Genomic DNA, 20,800 nt, shown 5'->3' on the forward strand with positions numbered 1-20,800 from the left:
AAGAGCACTGACTTTGAAGGCAGAGGACCCAGGTTTGAAATTCACCCCTGACCCTTACTGCTTATGTGGCCATGGGCAAGTTCCTCAAGCTCCCAGGGACTCAGCTTCCTCATTTGTAAAATGAAGGGGTTGGACACAGTGGCCCCTGTGGTCCCTTAAATCTCTAGATGTATGATCCTATAAAATGGTCATTTCATCACCATTTTCTGAGGAATGTCTTCTTGGGACATTTGTACTTATTCTGTTTCATCCTGCATTAAAGGCACACATACACACACACACACACGCACACACGCATGCACACACACACCCCTCTGAACATAAGAACAGGCCAGATGTACAGGAGAGTTAATAATCTGCCTATGTAGATAGCTTGACCTCCTTGAATCTGAGTTTTAAAAAGCAAACAATGAAAAACCACACAGGCAGGTTGAGGGAAGGGAACGACATTCTAATGTCTTGAATGGGAACCTTCTTCAGCACCACCATTTCCCTTTGGTGAGTTAGACACTCACATGGATATCTCTTCTCAGAGGCCTCTCAGAGGAAGGAAATGAAAGGTTGAGAGTATTAACAGGAGGTGTGAAGAGCTTATCAGTGGACTACTGAACGACTTGGCAGGTTGTGAATCTAGCTGGGAAGCTGTGGATAATTTGATATTTCCTTTTTAACATTAAAATGCTATATATATTCCATTGGCTCTAACACATTTTATATGATAGCAGTATATATTTAAGTATGTATATATATATATGTGTGTGTGTGTGTTTTGTATGTATGTATATATATATATGGTATGCATTGCAATATACAATATATGTTCATACACACGTATACACATGGACATAGATCAATTTCAATCTATATGTGCATACACATATATGTGTATTTACATATTTTTTTTTAATCAAACAGTGACAGTACTGGTGGAAGGTTACACTAATGTTTCTAGCTCTTTTCTTATAAGATAGAAAAGAATTGGATGCATTACTTAAATGCAACTTATATCTGAGACACCAGAGTGCAAAAGGATAAAAAATCTAGATGGAAAAAATGAGGGAGGGCTCATGAAATAGCATCGGTAAAACAGCCCATGATTTTTCTTCTTGGCTACCTCCAAGGTATTTTTAAATTGCACTGAAAACTGCAGAAGCTTGGGGCCTGAATGATCTCTGAATGAAAAGTTGCATGGTTTAATTCAGGCTTGCAAAATCGGCCTCACCTCCTGTAAACCCTGGGATAATTTTCTCAGAACTGTGGGAACAAGTAGACCTACCTTCCTTTCCTTCTCTCCCTCCCCACTAAGATGTAGTGAGCCCAGAGTTGGAATGGTCCATTGGAGGTCTGTCCAAAGATTTCATAGCACAGGCTGGAAGGTGTGGGGGTGGAAAGGAGAGAACGGACCTAAGTAAACCCATGGTGTGAGAAGCTACCTAATGGGTCTGGTACCCTCCTTGGTGTGGTGTAATGGAAAGAGTGCTGAGTCCAGAGCCAGGAGGGTGGGTTTGAATTCTGGCTCTGATACTTACAAACCATAAAAGACGACATTAAAGTAGGCTTTTATTAGTGAAGACCTTGCATCTATTTTTAACATTTTACATGTTGAACTTAATGACATATATTAATTGCAATTTTTAAAAAATGTTAGACATCATTTAGAATTGCATTATTTGCCAAAATGTGCTAAATGCTTAAGGTATTCCCTTAGAATGATGTTTAAAACACATTTCTGAATACAGTTTCAGTGTTCTGGACTTAATGTGCCCAGAAAAAAAGAGGAAGCCTGGGTTAACTATGTGTCTAACCACAGTGTTAGAGTGCCACCTAGTATTTCCACATAGAAATGCCAAACGGCGAATCAGGGTTTAGGCCTAAATGTAATAAACTGTACAGAATAAATACAAAAATTGTCTCCTTATGTTCAAAAATGCCAAGCCAATAAAGGTAAAAACTTGGGTTCTTATGCCTTGAGCGGCAAAAAGGATCCACATAGAGCAGTGCGTCCCACCTAACTTAATTACAGTAGAAAAGGCAAATGATGAGAAATCAAGAGATAGTTCTAATCCTCTCTCTAGGAACTATCTGACCTTGACCAAGTCATTCAATGTCTGTGACTCTCAAGCTCATCATGAAATGGAAAATGGGAAAACACAGACGAATTTCTCAACTATATCATACCTGGTGGCATATATAGGTAATCATATCTAGAAGGGGAAGAAAATGTCCAGTGATCATGGAAAATATGGCGATACAGAAATAACCTTGGATTTGGAATCAGGAGATCTGAACTTGAGTCCCTGATCAACTATTTAGTATCTCTATGACCTAGGGCAAGTGATTTAATCTCTATGAGACTCATAGCTACATAGATTTAGAAAGGATCTTGAAGGTCATTTAATCCTAGGGTCATAGACTGAAAGTCAGAAGGGATGTTAGATGCCCAAGGACATGCAAATTGAGCTGGAATTATTTATCAGAAAAATAAAGAGATTAGATTCCACGATCTCTGAGGTATCTTCCAGCTCAAACTTAAATGAGTCCCTCCCTATTCTAAGAAATGCATTTTCTCATTCCTCATTCTCTTTGACTTTGACAGCATTCTTTACTTACCCCAGCTTCTGGAAACCTCTCTTAGCTCCTCAATTATGGATTTTCTATCTTCTTAGCTACTGTTCCATTATCTCCAGTTCCTTCCTTGACCGTGAGCAACACCGCAGGCTCAGTTTGGGACCCTCCATCCTGTTTCTCTGCATTTCCTGGCAGAAATCATCTCTTCTCAAAACTCTTACTCTCACTTCCTTGCTGATTTAAATATTACTCTAGCCCTATCCTTTTATCTGAGTTCTGGTTCTAGATCCCAGTTACATACAATACACCTTTGATCCGTTATTGTTACTTCAAAGTCCTCCTCATCACTACCTCCTTTTCTCAATTAGGCTCAAAAAGTCCTGCTGATTCCTATTTGACATATGTCTCATCCCCAGAGTTTTCTTTACATCTCCCCTGCTACTACCTTAGTCTACGATGCCCTCACTTCTTGAATGGATTATTTAAACAGCTTCCCAAGTAATCTCTCCATATGCAGTCACTCCCCCTTCTTATCCAACATGTACACTCCCACCAGATTAATCTTATTAGAACACTGATTCCTTCATCTTCCTTTCCTGTTCGAAACCTACAACAACTTTCTAATACCTAAAAGCCTAAAACATAAAGTCCAAATTCTTAGCCTGGTATTTAAATCCCTGTTCAATTTGGACTAAATCTTTGTTATCAACCTTATCCTACACTACTCTCCCACATGAACCCCCAGATTCAGCTAAACTGGTTTTATCAATGCCTTTTGATTACTCTATATTCAATCTTTTCTCTTCATTTTTGATCATATTGTACCATGTTCATGTTGAGAATGTTCTTGCTCCTTTCTATCTAAATGTCTAATAATGATTCATCCTTTAAACTCCAACTACTTGGTAAAGTCTGCTCCAACTGTAACAGTATCTGTTTCCTAGGAAATTTATCTTAGTATTTAATCTATGCATTACCTTTACTGGCATTGGTGAGATTTCTTATTTTTAGAGAGGACCCTAAAATCACTGTCTGATGTCCTCGGGAAAGAAGAGAGGTATTAAAACTCTCATTCACCACTGGGGAAAAATTGAAACTACCACTAATTATATCAGTGGGTCAAGTAGAATCGTTGTGAAAAATCATTCAAAAGTGAGAGACAAAGGCAGAGAGAGAGACAGACAGAAAGAGAGAGACAGAGTCAGAGAGAAAACAGAGAGAGAGAAAGACAAGGAGAGAGAAAATTAAACAGTAGAATAGAGACTCAAACCCAGGTTCCCTGTTTCAAAATTCAGTGCTTTTTATGTCATGCTATGTTTGCCATCTTCACCAGACTCTCTTCTGCTTGTTAATGTTACTCTTACGTATCCCACTAAGTGCAAGTTATTTGGGTTTTCAGAGGTGAATATATACGGGGAGGGTGGGGGAAGATGTGGGAGGGTGTCTATATAGACATAGATTAGATAGATAGATAGATAGATAGATAGATAGATAGATAGATAGATAGATATAGACATAGATATAGACATATTAAAATGCCTTGCTTTCTCAGATAAAGTATTTTAGGGCAGGGTCTGCCATATCTTCTTTTTGCATCCTTTATGCTACCACCGAATGAACCTATTTTACGTGCTGGGTAGAATTGTAAAACACAAGGGACGTCTGCAGATTGGCCTCGTAGTATAAATCCAAGGATAACCTTGGAATAACCCAAACTGTCTGGAGAACTCCTTAGCAATATTCTAGCTACCCAGATATTCCTGTAATTATTTGGCTTCTTAATGTTATCATTTAGTCATGTCTTATTTAATTTTTAAAAGCTAATCACCTCAGTTCCAAGTTGAAAGCTGTACGTGCATGTTTTAATAGTCTCATATATCCTTATTGATATTGCTAAAAATATCTTCCCATGAGGAATTCAGAAGCTAGAGTAGGTGTGGGATCCCAGCTTACCTTCTCCCTACACTAGAGAAAAGTTCACTAGGTAACCACAAGATGCTGTCCTAGGATGGGTTAGGTAAAATTTCCTAGCTTTGTTGCATATTTGCTAAGAAGTCATTAGGCTCTTAAAATTGGCACATTTGAAAATTCAGGGATTTTGATTGAGTGAGAAAAGGAATTCTCTAGTCGGAGGCCCCTGGTTTTAGCATCTAATCAGGTGATGATGGGAAGTCTTTGTTCCCATACATCCATCTCTCCTTCCCATACCTACCGATGACTGGTACTTATTACTCACCTCACACCCGACGCCAAGAAGGATGATTAATCAATCCATCGATCTTGATAAAGTGCCTTGAAATGCCCTGAAGAATTGCATGAAGTAGTAGTTTGTTCCACAGACACAGTACAAGCTGGAAAAAAGTTCCCTGCCTCCGATTAAACACTCTCACCGTACTAATTATCTGACTTGATTATGGTGTTCTGTCTTCTTTCCTGTCTTCAAGGTGGCATTTAGCATAAAATATTCACATGCTTGCTTGATACTAAGTACTTTTATGTAAGGCTATGAGATACCTTTATGAAGAGAAGCTTGGCACCAGAGAGTTCATGTAAACGAGTTGCTAAAAATGAGACACATGACAATGAGAAGGATTTTTTTTTTCCTTAATATATTCGCCTGGTAGAGAGTTTTAGAACTAGAAAGAGTCTTCAATATAACATCTTATCCAATCTCCTGATTTGACAAATGAAGAAACTGAGGTGCAGCTAGGTTAAATGACTTACCCAAGAATACAAAACTAAGAAGAGGAAGAGAAGGACTTAAATCCAGATTTTCTGACTAATTACAAGACAAGGTTCTTATCACTACACTTTGTTGATATATTTACAATAAAGTAACTTTTTTTAGGGAAATTGAGTCTCATAGGAGTGATTTATATTGATGCAAAATTTAGATTTCTTTATGTGCTCAATAATTTAATAGGAAAGAGATGGGGCAAGGAGTTAGCGGAGGTAACATTCTCAGAAAAGAAGATGAAGTCAGGTATTTCAAGCCTAGAAAACCTGTGTCTCAAACTCTGAAACTTAAACTCATATTTTGTAGTGGTCTGGGAAAAAACCAATCATCTAATTACAGTACTTCATAATTATAAACTAGTTCAACTGGTTCAGAGAATTCCGGTTACTTCAAGCCTTGGGTGGGTATTTTCTCACTGGATTATCACCTGCCTATTAAACTGTGTCTCTAAATCTAAAATGAAAAGAAAAGGAAAAAATGTTAAATAATAACGCCCTATTTTTTTCCCCATAGCAACATATTGTGGCTGGTTTTTCCTTTGGGCCTCAGAGAGAGAGAATTATTCTGGGAGCTCTTGGGCGCAGTTGGGGGATCCACCCTCCCCACCACCCCCTTGTCCAAACATGTACCTCTCATGACTCACCACCTCATACAATGCACTCACCTCTCTGCTTCGATGTTGGGCCAGTGTTTTATGTATTTATTCAGCTCAGTATATCCTCAATATGTCTTTTTGAATCTGCACTGGCTGTCGTTGAGTGGATGCAGCTAGCAGGAAGAAGGATACCTTTGTTTGATTTAATGTGAATTTACTTTGGGCACAAATGTATGCAGGACAATGGGTGAGAACAGTGACAACAATAATAGTGTTTACACAGCACTTTATGGTTTACAAAGCACTGTAAACATTGTATTGTTTGATGTGAACTTCATAACAGCTCTGTAAGCTATTATCTCCATTTTACAGAGAATAAAACTGAGGCAAAATGAGGCTAAGTGACTTGCTCTGGATCACACAACTAGTAAGAGTCTGAGGGAGAATTTGAATGCAAGTCTTCTTGGTTCCAGGTTCAGTGCTCTTCCCTACTATACAATTCAACTACCATTTAAGTTTTATACACACACACACACACACACACACATATACATGTGTGTATACATATATGCATGTGTGTATATATGTACATGTAGTTATATATAATACATGTATTTTATAATATATGCGTATGTATATATGTGTATGTGTATATATGTGTGTATAATATGTGTGTATAGATACGTAATAAATAAATGTGTGTGCATATATGGATATATATGTACATACATGTGTTTCTATATGTATGCGGATGTTTGTGTATGTGTGTAACTCTAACACTAAAACTCCTCTCTGTATAATAAGTGATAGTCTAGTAAGTATACTGGATAGCAATAATAAAAATAGTCCAATGGTCTTAGATCTCATTGATATGAGCATTACTTCTGACAACGTAGATTTCAGTCTATCCTTGCTTCCCCATCCTCTGCAACGTCGTTTCATATCCTGCCATAACTTTACCACGGGAGTTACTTCCACGTAATATCAAGGTCAACAACAAGCGTTTATTACGTATTGTTTTTTTCTTCAGAAGGATGAATCAAGAACAGGCACAATGTATCAATTATACCTTGATCTTTCCATGTGACCAGCCCCTCTTCTTCCTTGTAGGATCAGAGATCAAAAACCAGAAAGGATCTTGGAGGCCATCTATTCTAACTCCTTCATTTTACAGGCAAGGAAACTGAGGTCCACTAAAGTTAAATGACCTACCAAGGTCATGAAAGCAGAAAAGGATTTGAATTCAGGTCCTCTGACTCAAGTGTCATTACTTGAATTTCCATTGTGTCATACCCATGTATTTCTTGGATAACATCCTTTACAGTGATTCTCCTTTTCCATTCCTTAATTGTAATGTGTTACAGTTGGCTCATGTCCACCATGAGCTTCTCTTTTAAGCAATTTTTAAAATCAGTCTTTCAAAGATTATAATATTCTTTATCTTTTAGGCATGCAACAAGACCAGAAGAATGCCAGTAATAAAAAGATGGACCTTCAATTCAGGGAAATGGTCAGGGTCAATTTAATACTTTTGTATTTCCCAAAGGCAATCCAATCTACTCTCTTATTTAATTCTGGGTCCAATTTACTATGCATTTTCAGTGTCTATATAAGACACACACACACACACACACACACACATGCAAAATGATGGGAAAGATCTATTCATCAACCATTCACCTGCATGACCTCATCTATACAATAAGAAGTCTTCATTCACTTGGTACTTCTGGGTGAGTCATTAGGCCAAATTCTTCTGAATGATCAAAGATCACATTTAGGAGGATCTATAGTTTTCCATTTTTTATATACTAAGCACAATGTCATCCACAAACAGGAGAATCTAGGTAGTATCACCATCTATAGGTATCCTTTTCAACTTTGACTCTGTAGCTGGATCTCCTCTAATAAAGTGCCAAACATATTTGTTGAAACGGGTCCCCTCATTCTATGCTCTCTTGATATTACCCAATCAATTAATCAGCAAGTGTTTCTTAAGCACTTACTGTGTGTCAGTCACTGTGTTAGGCAGGAGAAATATGAATATAACGAAAGAAACAATCCCTGATCAGAAGGTTGTTGAATAAGGCTATGTCTGCTGTTATATTTTTCAAAGAATCTTGTATAATTTGAAGATATACATGGAAGAAACCTCATTGGAGAAGGGCTTTTAAGGTAATAACTTGCTTTATTGAATCAGACGTCTTTTTATAGTCAATAAATAATAAACACAACAGGGATTTGAATTCTCTACATCTTTTGATCAATTGGGAATGATGAGATTTTCTGTGGAATACTTCTTGCAGAGGTCTGACTGTTCCCTTGTAATGCCCTCATCAAGGATGTCATCAAATCACCTCCACCTACTCTATTACAGAGGTTGGGAAGGAGATGCATAGGTATGGATAATCACATATACTGTCAGATTTTTTTTAATATGTTTATTGGGACTGCTTATTTTTTACTCTGATTTTCCTCTTCTTAAAAAAAATCTTTGGTATAAGAAATGGCTCTCTGAGAAGTGTGGAGAAGAAAAACAGGACAAATTTAGGCAATGTAAAAGAAAAAATATCAATACAATCTATTGAAATTGTTCTTTAAAATGTGTATAGATTGAAAAGTAAACATGTGGGTGAAATTGTTGATTTTTCTGGTTACTTTTTTATAATAACAACATGCAAATTTTTCATGCCTTTGATACCTTCCATTTCTAGATATATGGAGATATTTAGCCCAGTTGTTTCTCTCTTTTTGCTTCACTCAATGTCATTTCTGGTTCCTCTACAAGTATATGTGGGACTGTGATGCTGGATTCCAAAAGTCGGGGCTTCGCTATCTTTGATGGTAAAAAAATATTTTTACAAAAAAAAAAAAGATTTTTATAAGAATTTTTGCAGATCTTTTCCTTCTTTCATCTACTTGTTGTCCTCCTTGTAGGGTTTTTCCCCAAGAGCACTGAAGTGAAGTTACTGATGCCACAAATAAATATGATAGGATTCTTTTAATTCCTTTACAATCAGTTAAATATAGCTTCCTCTTGTGTAATTAGCTACAGAATGTCTACAAGTGTTCCAAAATCTGTCCCTCCAAGGGACTTCTCTTAAACATCATCATGATTCTCCCAGAAGTAGCTCTCTGTGGTCTTCTACTTTGGGAGTCTGGGACATGCCCAGACCCCCATTGCAAGTGTTATAAAAGACCTTTGTAGGGAAAAAAAAAGCACAGGATTTGGAGTTAGATAACCAAAGATTGCGTCTATGCTCTGGTGTTTCTAATCTATGTGGCCTTGGTCAGCCAATTGGCCCCAATTTCCTCATGTGTAAAATATTAAGTTGGGCAAAATGATCTCCAAGATTCCTTCCAGCTCTAAATTTTTTGAACTTGATAACAGAGCCAGCAGCCAGCAAGATACAGCTACCTAATTTATAACTCTACAGTACCCTGAGAAGGGAGCAAATCTCATTTGCTTTTGTATCTACACATTTTTCTCTACAGACTCTGAACAATAGCAGATGTCATTTATGAATATTCTTCATGTGGTATAGTGGAAAGATGCTGGATGTGGACTCAGAAGGCCTGTCTTCAAATTCTGCCCATGACCATTATTACTTGTTTGATACTGGGCAATTCAACTAACTTTCCTGGGACTTAGCTGGCTCATCTATTAAAATTATGAAGTCAGACTAGCTGGCTGTTGAGATCTCTTCTAGATATATGATCCTGTTCACAGCTTTTTTTTTTTTTTTTGACTTTTCATTCAAAAACATTTTTAAAACAATCTCCAGATTTTTTAATTCTCAAAGTGTCCTTATAAGTTAGAACACTGATATAACCATCATACAAGAACACCCTTCAAAATCTGAAGGGGCAGATGTTGAATGACCCCAAGAAATGACCTAGAGATACCAGAATGCATAGTGAGTATAGCTTCATTCCTCTTTTAATAATAACTGCTGTTGGACCCAGGGGAGCTAGATCAATCTCATTCTCCCTTTCTAATCAGGGGCCCTCTGTTTTGGGCTCACACAAGGTCAAGGTCAGATTCAATCCTAAGGCATCTTGACCTGATATGAGGGGTCAGACTCCTTTTTCTCAGACACTTTGGCTAGTTGTTTTCTACACACCAGAATCTTGAAGAAGAATGACTTAAGGTTTAGGTTTTGGATTAGTACTAGAATCTTCCCCAAAAAGTCAGTAAAAGTGTATCACATGAATCAAGTATGGGACAGGTATGGTTTTTGTTTTCCTACACGTAAAAGAAATGCCAAATATAAAATAATCATGAACAGACATTAAAAGAAGACTTAAAACCAGATTCAGTAACTATGTTATTACACTCTCTCCCAGGGAGTTGATACTTAAACCTCACCAGAATATAAAATGGTTTGTAGAACTTTTCATGAGGCATTACACATTTCACCTCAGCTTTGCACTGTGCAAACAACTCAATATGTATTTGCTGCCAATTCTGTCCAGGACTGTCATTCACCCAATGAAGCAGTCCCTTTACTCTCAAATTCACAGTTACCTCCAAGCTGTATCAAGGTCCATCTCTGATTGAATTGAAAAGAAAAACAAAGCAAGAAAGGTAGCTGGGGGGGTGGGGGGGGAAGACCCAGGCATAAGCTCTGGCTGAATTTCTCTATTCTACCTGCTACATGGAAGCAGTCACCATGATGAGAGGAAAATGGAATGAAAAAAATGCCATCTCTCCCCCAACACCCTCACAAGGAACCTAGTGAAAGAACTAATTGTCATGTAGGATAGTTCATAGAAAGGAGTGAACTAGAAGCTGTTTTCCATTTTTAAGCGACGCAGAATGATCACCCAGGGTTTGCTGTCATACCAAAGGGGAAAGCCTTATCAAGTTCTTTCAGCTCCAAGACACAGCAAGACCTGAAGCATCCAGAAGCCTAGCACCAAAGGTTGAACTCATGATGAGTAGCAGAAAGCAGGGAGAGAGGGGCTACCTATGCTCTGTGTAATTTCCCTCCCCTCCCCCTTACACTCTGATCCAGAGCTCATGGAACTAAATACTGATTTCTTGAAGAGTTTTGTCCAGTTCTGTCATTGAATTCATTCCTTTTGCTCATCTTTATTTTTTTTTACAATGGGGGGGTGGAGAAATGTAAGTCAGGGAGACTGTGATGTAAAGAAAAGAAAACATCAATAAAACACATTTTATGAGAGTTTTATCAGAGATAATCTCTAAGGTTACATAAAACACTGCATTTACATATACAGTAACTAGTCAGCTTGGTGAAGGTTAATTATTCATTTGATTCTGATCTGCATAATGAAAGTCAAAGAGTTCCCCTTCCCACACCCAACAAAGTCACCTCTCCCCTTACAACCTACTCTTTAGTGGAACTGGATTAGCAGAAGGGAAGAGGCCGAGAGAAAAAGCTAGAGAGCTGGAGAGATCATAGTACCTTGGATTTTGAACTGGAAGGGGGCTTATTGGTCATCAAATACAATCCTGTCATCATGGTCACACAGATAGTGACAGGGCTAGGAGCCAAACCCACATCCTCTACAAAGGCAGCCATCTATCCACTTCATTATCTGATCCACGAATTTATTCATGAAGGATAAAAAAATCCATTCTGAAATTTTGCAAAAACATTGGATATGGTGACAACTGCCTTTTGCTAATTTGGTTTTGTCCAGACCTAGGATTTCATAGGTATAGGGAGCCATATACCACCGAATCATGGTATGGAAATTCCCTCCACCAATGAAGGTTAGCAACTGGAATGTAACCTAGAGTCTTACTGACTTGTCCGAGGCTCTAAAAGGTTAAATGATTTGTCTATGGTCACCCAGCTATTAAAGTAAGATGTCTACAAGCTCTGAACCCAAGTCTTCCTGGTTTCCAGACCAGACTTCTACCCATTCCCCCAAGGGTACCTCTGATTGAACTGATTCATGAAGCCAAAATAAGTGGCATGACTTGGCTCAAGGACACATCACCCTCTGTGTACTTTTCTCAGTTTTAGCAATTTTGGAATGACTTCATAACAAGATGAAAATGACCCCAGGCCCTGGTGAATCAGACAGGAAACAAAATGGTTTGTCCCAAATCACATACATTTTAATAGATGCTTATAAATTGATTTGCCAGACTTATAAAGATTGATAGATTCATTTTAGCTACAAATACAAGATGCAGAAAAGACAAATTCAATGAAAGACATTTAAGGGCAAGGAAATATTATGTCCATTTGGCATGTAAAGTCACAGCAGTCAAGAAGGTCACTAAGCCACTCGTTGGAAATTCCAGGCAAAGAGAATCCAGCTCTTCATATCCCTCATTCCATACCTTGTTCACTAACTAGTTCAAGAGGCACACACCATCGAAGGATTCACTTTATGTAGTTAAGTCACAAAAATGTAATACCTGACTGATTCTCAAGTGATAATCTTTGAGATAAGCACACATCATCCTGAATTCCTCACTATCTCTCACCTCCCCTATCCAAGTTGTTGCCAAGGAGTAACAATTTTACCTTGGCAACATTTCTCGAATACTTGTGTCTCCCCTGATACTGTCCCCACTCTAGTGCAGACCCTCATCACCTCCCACCTGGACTATTTCAATAGCTTGCTGGTGGGTCTGCCTTCCTCATGCACCTGCTCACTCCAATCCATTCTCCATTCAGTCACTAAAGTGCTTTTCCAAAAGATCAAGTGTGGCCGTGTCACTCCCCACCCCTAACCCCCACCACATGCACACACACTTATAGATTCCATAAATTCCAGGGACCCTCTATTGCCTACAGGATCAAACACAAAAGCCTCTTGAGGCATTTAAAGCCCTTCATGAGCTAGCTCCCCCATACACACCTCTTCAGTCTTCTTACACCTTACTTCTCAACATATCCAGTGACAGTGGTTTCTTGGTTGCTCCTTGAACAAGACACTCCACTTCTTGGCTTCAGGCATTTTCTCTAACTCTTCACCTTGCCTAGAATGCTCTGCCTCTTCACATCTACCTACTATTTTTCCTAGATTCTTTTTAAGTCCCAACTAAGATCTCTTCTTCTATAGGAAGCCTTTTCCAACCACTCTTAATTCCAGTGCCTTCGTTCTATTATTTCCTATTTACCTTGTATAAAGCTTGCTTTTCTATATTCATTTGCATGCTGTCTTCCCCATTATATTGTGAGCTCCTTATGAAGGGAAATTTGAACAGGAATTCTTTTTTGCCTCTCTGTATCCCTAGTGCTTAGCACAGTTACTGTCATATAGTAGACATTTAATAAATGTTTACTGATAGACCATTATAGGAATATTATAAAGAATGCACAGAGGATCAAATTTTAAAAACATTGGAAGAGTAAGAAGGGGCCAAGTTGTGAATGGCTTTACATCACAGATAGAGTAACATATGATTCTGGAGGTAATAGAGAGCCTCTCAAGATTATTGAGGAAAGGGGGTGACATGGTCACAACTGTGCTATATGCCCAAGAGATTGGGTGATTTTACTGTAACTTTTGACACTACTGACTACCCCTTTTCTCCTAGATTCTCCCTCTTTCCTTAGCTTTTGTGACATTGTTCTCTCTTCGGAATTCTCCTACTTAAATAGCCACTTACAAGTCTCCTTGCAAGATCATAATCCTTGTCCCCTTCCCTTTTGTATGAATACACCCAGGCTCTTTTCTCTCTACATATATCCTATTCTCTCTGTCTCTGTCTCTCTGTCTCTGTCTCTCTCTGTCTGTATATGTGTGTGTATGTGTATGTGTGTGTGTGTGTGTGCACGCGTGTAAATGTATATATGTATATATTGGTAGTCTTAGCTCTTCCTACGCAGATGGCTCACAATTCTACATACACAGGTGTCTTGCTTCCTAGAGTTGGTCACAAATCACCAACTGCTTCCTGTACAGCCTCCACCTTGGGTATCTAGAACTCAAGAAATCCAAAACAGAATTCCTTCTCTTTCCCCTAAACCTGCCCATTCAACAAAACTCCCTAAGGCTGTTTGGAATTCCATCATTCATTCTCCCACTCATCCAGGTTTACAACTTCAAAGTCATCAAGTCTCCTTACACATACACACAATCAGTTGCCAAAAATTATTTGTTCTACCTTCATGACATCTGTTTCCTCTATCCTTTTTCTTTGTTCAGACAGCCACCACCTTAGTTCATACCATTATCACCTCCCACCTATAGTATTGTCATAGCCTCCTAATGGATTACCCTTCATCTGGTACTTCCCTCCTCCAATCCATCCTCCACACAACTGCCAAAAGAATCTCCCTGATGCACAGGTCTGCTGTGTCAGTCGTTTGCTCAAGAAGTTTCAATGGCTCCCAACTACTTTTAGCATAAAATGTTATGGCTCCCTATTTTATTAGGATAAAATACAAAGTGTTCAACTTCCTATTTAAAGTCATTCATGGACTTGTTCTAACCTATCTTTTTCCTAATGTCACATTATGTACTTTTATCTCCCCTATCTTCCAGTCAAATTGCACCACTTACCAGTTCCCATCTCCTACCTCCATGCCTTTTTACAAGCTGTCCTCCATATCTGGAATGTTCTCGATCCTCACCTTTGCCTCTTAGAGTCTTTGGCTCCCATCAAGGTTAGGCTCAGGGGCCACTTTCTACATGAGACTTTTCTTCTTTTCCCTCAACTACTTGGTGCCTCCTCCCCCCCAAACAATTATTTCATGTTGACTTCACCTACACGTGTTTACATATATATATGTATATTATATATATATATATTATATCATCCCAAAAGAAGAATGTCACTACCTTGAGGATCAGAACCATGTCATGCTTTCTTTGTTTCCTCAACAAAAGTGGCTTACACATAGCAGATACTTAATAAATGTTTTTATTAAAATTAATATTTAAATTAATTTTTAAAATTAAAATGAATTTTCTCCCAGATTATACTATAAGTACCTTAATGGCACTTTTTTATATTCCTTTGCCTGCTTCATATTGCCTTGAATGTGAAGAAATATTGAATGATTGAATGAATGAATGAGCACTGCCAGAAGTACCATTACCAGTTTTTTACATTTGTCTTTCTCACTGCTTGCTAATACCCCGCCCCTCCAGGCCCCCCCCCCCCCCCCCCCGCCCCTCCATGCCCCAAGCAGAGCTAGCCCTGGGCAAACCTTTAATTCCAGATGTGCCAACCACTTTTCTTTTTACATCTCTTGTGGGGAAATGGTCTTCCTCAAGCCCCTCCTCTCCATCCAAACCTTCTACAAGAAGAGATCTCTTATTAATTAGTTTGTTTTATTTTTAATTTAGGGATTTTTATTGACAAAAATATTTTCTCTCCCTCTCATTTCTTGACAACCTATTGGAAAAGAAAAAAAAAGGGCAACCCTTGCAACAAGTATACATAGTCAAGCAAAAGGAATCCCCAGGTTGGCCATGTCACTTATTCCATTAGTGAACAGGCAGTCAACAAGCTTTATTAAGTACCTCTTCCATGCCAGGGATTGTGTTAAATATTAGGGATACAAAGAAAGGCAAAAGACATTCCTGCTCTGGAGGAGTTAACAGTTTAATGAGGAAGACAACATGCAAACAACCATGCATAAGTTAGATATAAGTGGGTATGGGGATGGTTTCCTTGAGTCTATTGTTTATACCTTAGAGTAAATGGAAGTAATGTGCTGTCTCAAAGTTTTCTGCCTTTACAACCTCCTCTTCAACTATGGCTTTGTGTCTTATAAAGGAATTTTAAACAGCTGGGACCAGGAGAAACAGAGCTCTGGGAGGAGCGAAGGAGAGGTTTGGAGTGGGAAGGGGCAGAGTTTATAGGAAGGACTAATAATCCTGAGAAGGGAAAGATGGAACCTAAGGAATCAGATACAGACAGGATTCATCATGCAAGTGCTCAAATTACATATCCAGCACTTTCATGGCTGTTTGATGGTTAAAAAAAAAATCAGAACTCAGAGAGTCTGAATTCAGTTCAAGCTCATGTGTAAAGTATTTTGCAGATGTTGCTTCTGACTCCCTAAATCATTTAAGAATAGTCCTCAAGCTGTCACATGTCAGAGCTGAGGTTGATGTGTTTTATTTCATCAAACAGTTTTATAAAATGTGAGTGGCAGGGGGAGCCTGGGAATGGAGCCCAGAAGGTTTACCTAGAACATTTGAAAGAGAATACCTCTGGAACTCCAATCTGCACATTCCAATGGACATGCATCAGCCTCCAAAAATGTTCTGAGGGACTGTTAGCTAGTCAGGTATTTGGGTTACCTGGAGACTGGTGCACTTAATACATTCCAATTTATACTATATTTATCTATTCTCATCTTAGCTTCCTCTACAAGATTGTAAGTTCTTTGAAAAGGGGCAAGGAAAAAGTATTTATTAAGTATATGCTATGTGTCAGGCCCTGTTCTAAACACTTTACAAATATTCTCATTTGATCCTCACAACAACCCTGTGAGGTAGTTGTTGTCATCCCCATTTTATAGTTGAGGAAACTAAGGCAGACAGAGGTTAAGTGACTTGCCCAAGATCACAGAACTGGTAGGCATCTGAGGCCATATTGAAACTTATGATTTTCCTCAGATCATGCCCAGTATTCTAGCCACTGCTCTACCACTGAGATACCATTGAGAGCAGGGTCCTTGTTTTACCCTTTTATTCTCTTTCTCCACTCCACCCCATAGGTTGTAGCTTAGGACACTGTATATTATGAATGTTAATGAAATGTTTCTTTAATAAATGAAGTAATGAATTAATGTGTGAATGAATGAATCAATGAACCAGTCAATCAATGGATGCTCACACTCCAAAAGGTTCTAGAAAAGACTATTCTATGAAAGCAAAGGATATGAGATGAAAAATTTGGGCTTACAGTAAAGAGAAGGGACTCAGTACCACTGGCAAACCAGGCAAGACCAAAGTTTTCATTTCACTTCTGCCACTGGCCTCTGGTGTAATGTTGTGAAAATTCTCATCTTTTCCAGAAGTAACAGGCACAAAAATACCAAGTCCCTCACTCTCTTAGAAGATGTAGTAAAAAATAAATGTGATTTTTGTGGTTAGTGAGAGGTATGTTCAAACGATGCTTCTAATGCTAATCCACCATTTTTTGTAGAAAAAAATACTCAGAAAGTATTAAGAACCTCAAAGAGGTCTCCTAATGCCACAATACTCTTTTATGCATAAAAGTTTGACAATTGGCAAGTCATCAATAACTCTTTTTATTCTTCTTTCCCTCTGTTCAGTTTTTGCTTGGTCAGCTTGTTATCTCAAGCTGCTTGGGCTATACCAGACTTTATGGGTGCTTTTTTTTCCCTCCCTCCTTTTAATTAACTCTAAAATCTTATTAGCTCAATTATTAGCAATATGTTACAAGACACCAAGACTGCAGCTGTGTGGATATGTCTTTATTAAAACAGTAATGCTATGAGTTAAGAAATCTCCAGCATTCCATTATAAACTCTATCAAAGCAAGGGAGATAACTCAGTTTGCAAATTGGTCCCAGTTCAAATTTGGCAAGGGAATGCAAATTAGGTTTGAATTAATTTCGCTTTTTTTTCCCCTCACTCTTCCCTCAAAACATGTAATTCTTATTAGCAATTAGCACCAGTTCAATTTACACTGGCATTTAGGGAGGTGAACTAACTCATAAACTAAGAATCCATGTCCTCATGTTATTTTAACTTGAGAATGGCTATGGTCCAAAAGTCAGAGAAATGTACTTTTTATAAATATACATATATATATTCCTTCCAAAGAAGAGTGCAAAAGTCCCTGAATCTCACAAAGCCCAAAGTGACAGATCGTGAAATGTTCTGTTCTCCTCCAACCCAGGCAGTTCTAAGAGCCGTCAGAATGAACCCAGCATAACCCTTGCTCCACTGAGTGCACTAAATATAGGCTTACACCCAGCCTTTACCCAAAGGCATCCAACACTAATTGCCTTTAAGAAAGACCCACACAGCAAGGTGCCCTTATTAGAGGCATAACTAATATTCTCAGATACAAAGCATTTTGAAGGTTGTGCAGGAGGAAGATCAAAGAACACCTATCACTGCACCGTAGGCCTCTGAGGATCTTATAAGCTCTAGCCAGTTCAATGATTCTCAGGCTTTTTCCACCAAAGACCCCTTTTTAAGGCCAAAAGATTCCCTTGTCTGCTCATGGTCACAAAAATAGTAAGCAGCAGAGTCAAGACAGGTTGGACGTTGCAAAGAGACCAGTTTTGTCTTGACATCCTAACGAGTAAAGTTATCCCATAGTGGAATAGGCTGAGGGCTCACTCTCACTGAAGGTCTTCAAGGAAAGGCTGATGGCCACCTGGGAGTCATGGCCAGTTGTACTAACCTGTCTTGCCCCTGGACTCTGATGACTCTGGAGGAGAGAGTGAGGCTGATGGCTGCACAGCTCTGTCTCATTTAAATCCAATTCACTTGCAAGTCAAGATATCACCCTCCTAATGTCATTGAGAATGAAGAATGGCCACCTGTCATGTACAACGTAGACAGGCAAGTATAGCATATGGTTAGAAGACTGGACCTAAATTCAAGAAAACTTGGGTTTGAACTTGGCCACGTCTCTCTGAGACCCATTTTCCCCTTCTGTAAAATGGAGATGATAACAACTCTTACCCTACTGGGTTTATGTGTGTATGTGTGAATGTGTGTGTGTATGTGTGAATACATACATACATTTACAGATATACATATACAAATCTTTGATTGCAAATATATACTTATCTACATGTATACCTATACATATAATATATATATCATACTACATATGTGTTTTTTATATATACTATATATTCTATTATATATATATACTTTGAAAAGAATTTTTAAAAGATTAAATGATGTCAAAATTGATCTTTTTAAAAGATTGAATGAGATATTGTAGGAAGGCTTGAAGCCTTAAAGTTCGACATAAATGCCAGCTATTATTAGAGGGGATTCTTGTTTAGATACAAGTTGGATGAAATGGTCTCTGAGGTCCCTTCCAATTCTGAGATTATGTGATTCTGTAGCCACCTACTCCCATCTGCTCCATAATTTTTTTAATCTGCAAAATCTTTTACCACGCTCAACTCTCAGTAGATTTACCATAGTTATTTTCTAGTATGGAGGGTGGGGAGTGTGCTGGTGTCTGGAAGACACAGGTTCTTGGCAGGGTGAAAGAAGAGAGGAGCTAGTGATGGAGGGTACAGAAACAATCCAATGCTGTCAATCAGCCCTTTATTTTCTTTACTGTTATGTTGTCTTGGAGCTTTCCTCAGATGCTACCAGGGTAACTTTCCCTTGCTTTGGCAATCAGGCATTAGATAACATTTTGAGAATGGTCTAGTGTTTGGATTAAAGCTAGAAGGTCACTGAGTCGTTACCTAGTCCAATTTCACCATCTTACAGATGAAGACACCTGAGGCCCAAGGGGATCTCTCCAAGGTCATACAGATCGTACATAGCAGAAGCTGGATTTAAAAGCAGATATTCTGATTCCATGTCCTATATTTCAATCTCTTCCTTTGGGCAGAGCTTCCCTAAACCTTCTCAACCTGACAAATAGCCTTTGATTGGCTAACAAATAAAATAATATAAAATTAAATAGATAAAAATGTATTGAGCACCTACTATGAGTCAGTTTACTAAGCTAGACAAAAATAAAACAGCTCCTGCCCTCAAAGGGCTTATGTTCTATCAGGGAAAACATGTACATATATAAGTAAATATGAAATATATATTCATCGCACAAGAGATAATTTGGAGGGATACTAGTACCTAAGGGATTTCAGCAAAGGCCTCAGGAGGAGATGTCTCTTGAGCTGAGCTTTCAGGGACCTAGGGATTCTCAGAGGCAGAGAAGAAGGAGAGCATTCCAAACACAGGACACGGTATAATGAAAGACACAAAAATAGGAGATGTGGAATGTAGTACATGAGGCACTGCCTAGATTGCAGAAGGCACGAATAAGTCTAGAACAATTGTCTAAAGATGATGCTGTCAAGAGCACCAAGTGCCAGAGACATGTTTCTGTTTAACCTTCATGGCAATGGGAGCCAGTGGGACTCAGGGGACTTGCCTGGTAAGCCAGGGTCCCCACTATTCTGCTGGGGCTAGTTTCTGTCCTAAAAAGCAAGGAAGCTCCCCCCAAGATTTGATTGGCAGGGGTCCAACTGTTGATGCAACTTTCCAGTCACCTAAGAGTAGATCTGGTGGATGTCTCATGACCATGGGAGCTCCAACGCTCTGAAAACTAGATCCAGATCTCCATGGAGACAAGAGGGTCTGCTTCTACCTGAATCAGTGCTATATCCATGTGGAAGATCCTACCAATCCTCTGGCTAAGCCAACCACCTTTTATTAACCCACTGCTAGGGCTTTCCCTCTGAAAATACCTTCCATTAACCCAATTGATTCCTTGTCCTGCTCATTACAATGACCATTCTAAACATTCTGATCCCTTTCTTTAAACTTCCAGTGGCACCTCCCATCCCCCCTCAGCTGTGGACTTCCAATCATATTTCACTTAAAAAAAAGAGACACCACTCAGTGACAAATCCCTCCCCTTTTTCTCAACTTACATCCTTCTGACATCACTCCTTCAGTGGCTGATGAAGAGGTGTTTCTTCTCTGTCATGGCTAACCCCCTATAGGTACCCTTGATGTCTGCTCAGAGCAATAGCAGATTGCCCCCACTATCAAGAAGTCTTTATTTCATTATAATTTTATTTTTTAATTAATGAGAAATCTATTTTCTCTCTCTCCTACTCTTCATCCCACTGAAAGAAAAAAAAAGAAAAGAAAAATAAATTCCCTGAGACAAATATATATAATCAAGCAAGAGAAATGCCTTCATTGGCAATACTCAAAAAATATGTCTCATTCTGCATCTTGAATCCATTCCCTCTCTGTTAGAAGGT

The 20,800-nt window shown here is 38.7% G+C and overlaps 1 long non-coding RNA gene across 3 annotated transcripts in view; it reads right to left on the reverse strand.

Annotated features, from left to right (window-relative positions):
* Window positions 1–6,053, reverse strand: part of LOC140509889 (uncharacterized) — a 28,970-nt gene extending 22,917 nt beyond the window's left edge. For all 3 annotated transcript variants that reach the window (XR_011968980.1, XR_011968979.1, XR_011968978.1), the window contains exons 1-2: window positions 5,970–6,053; window positions 4,805–4,871 (exon numbers count right to left, since the gene is read on the reverse strand). This is a non-coding gene — a long non-coding RNA (uncharacterized lncRNA). The remainder of the gene's footprint in view (window positions 1–4,804; window positions 4,872–5,969) is intronic.
* Window positions 6,054–20,800: the final 14,747 nt, after the last annotated feature.

This window comes from Notamacropus eugenii, chromosome 6, assembly GCF_028372415.1.
Source record: "Notamacropus eugenii isolate mMacEug1 chromosome 6, mMacEug1.pri_v2, whole genome shotgun sequence".
Taxonomy (NCBI): domain Eukaryota; kingdom Metazoa; phylum Chordata; class Mammalia; order Diprotodontia; family Macropodidae; genus Notamacropus; species Notamacropus eugenii.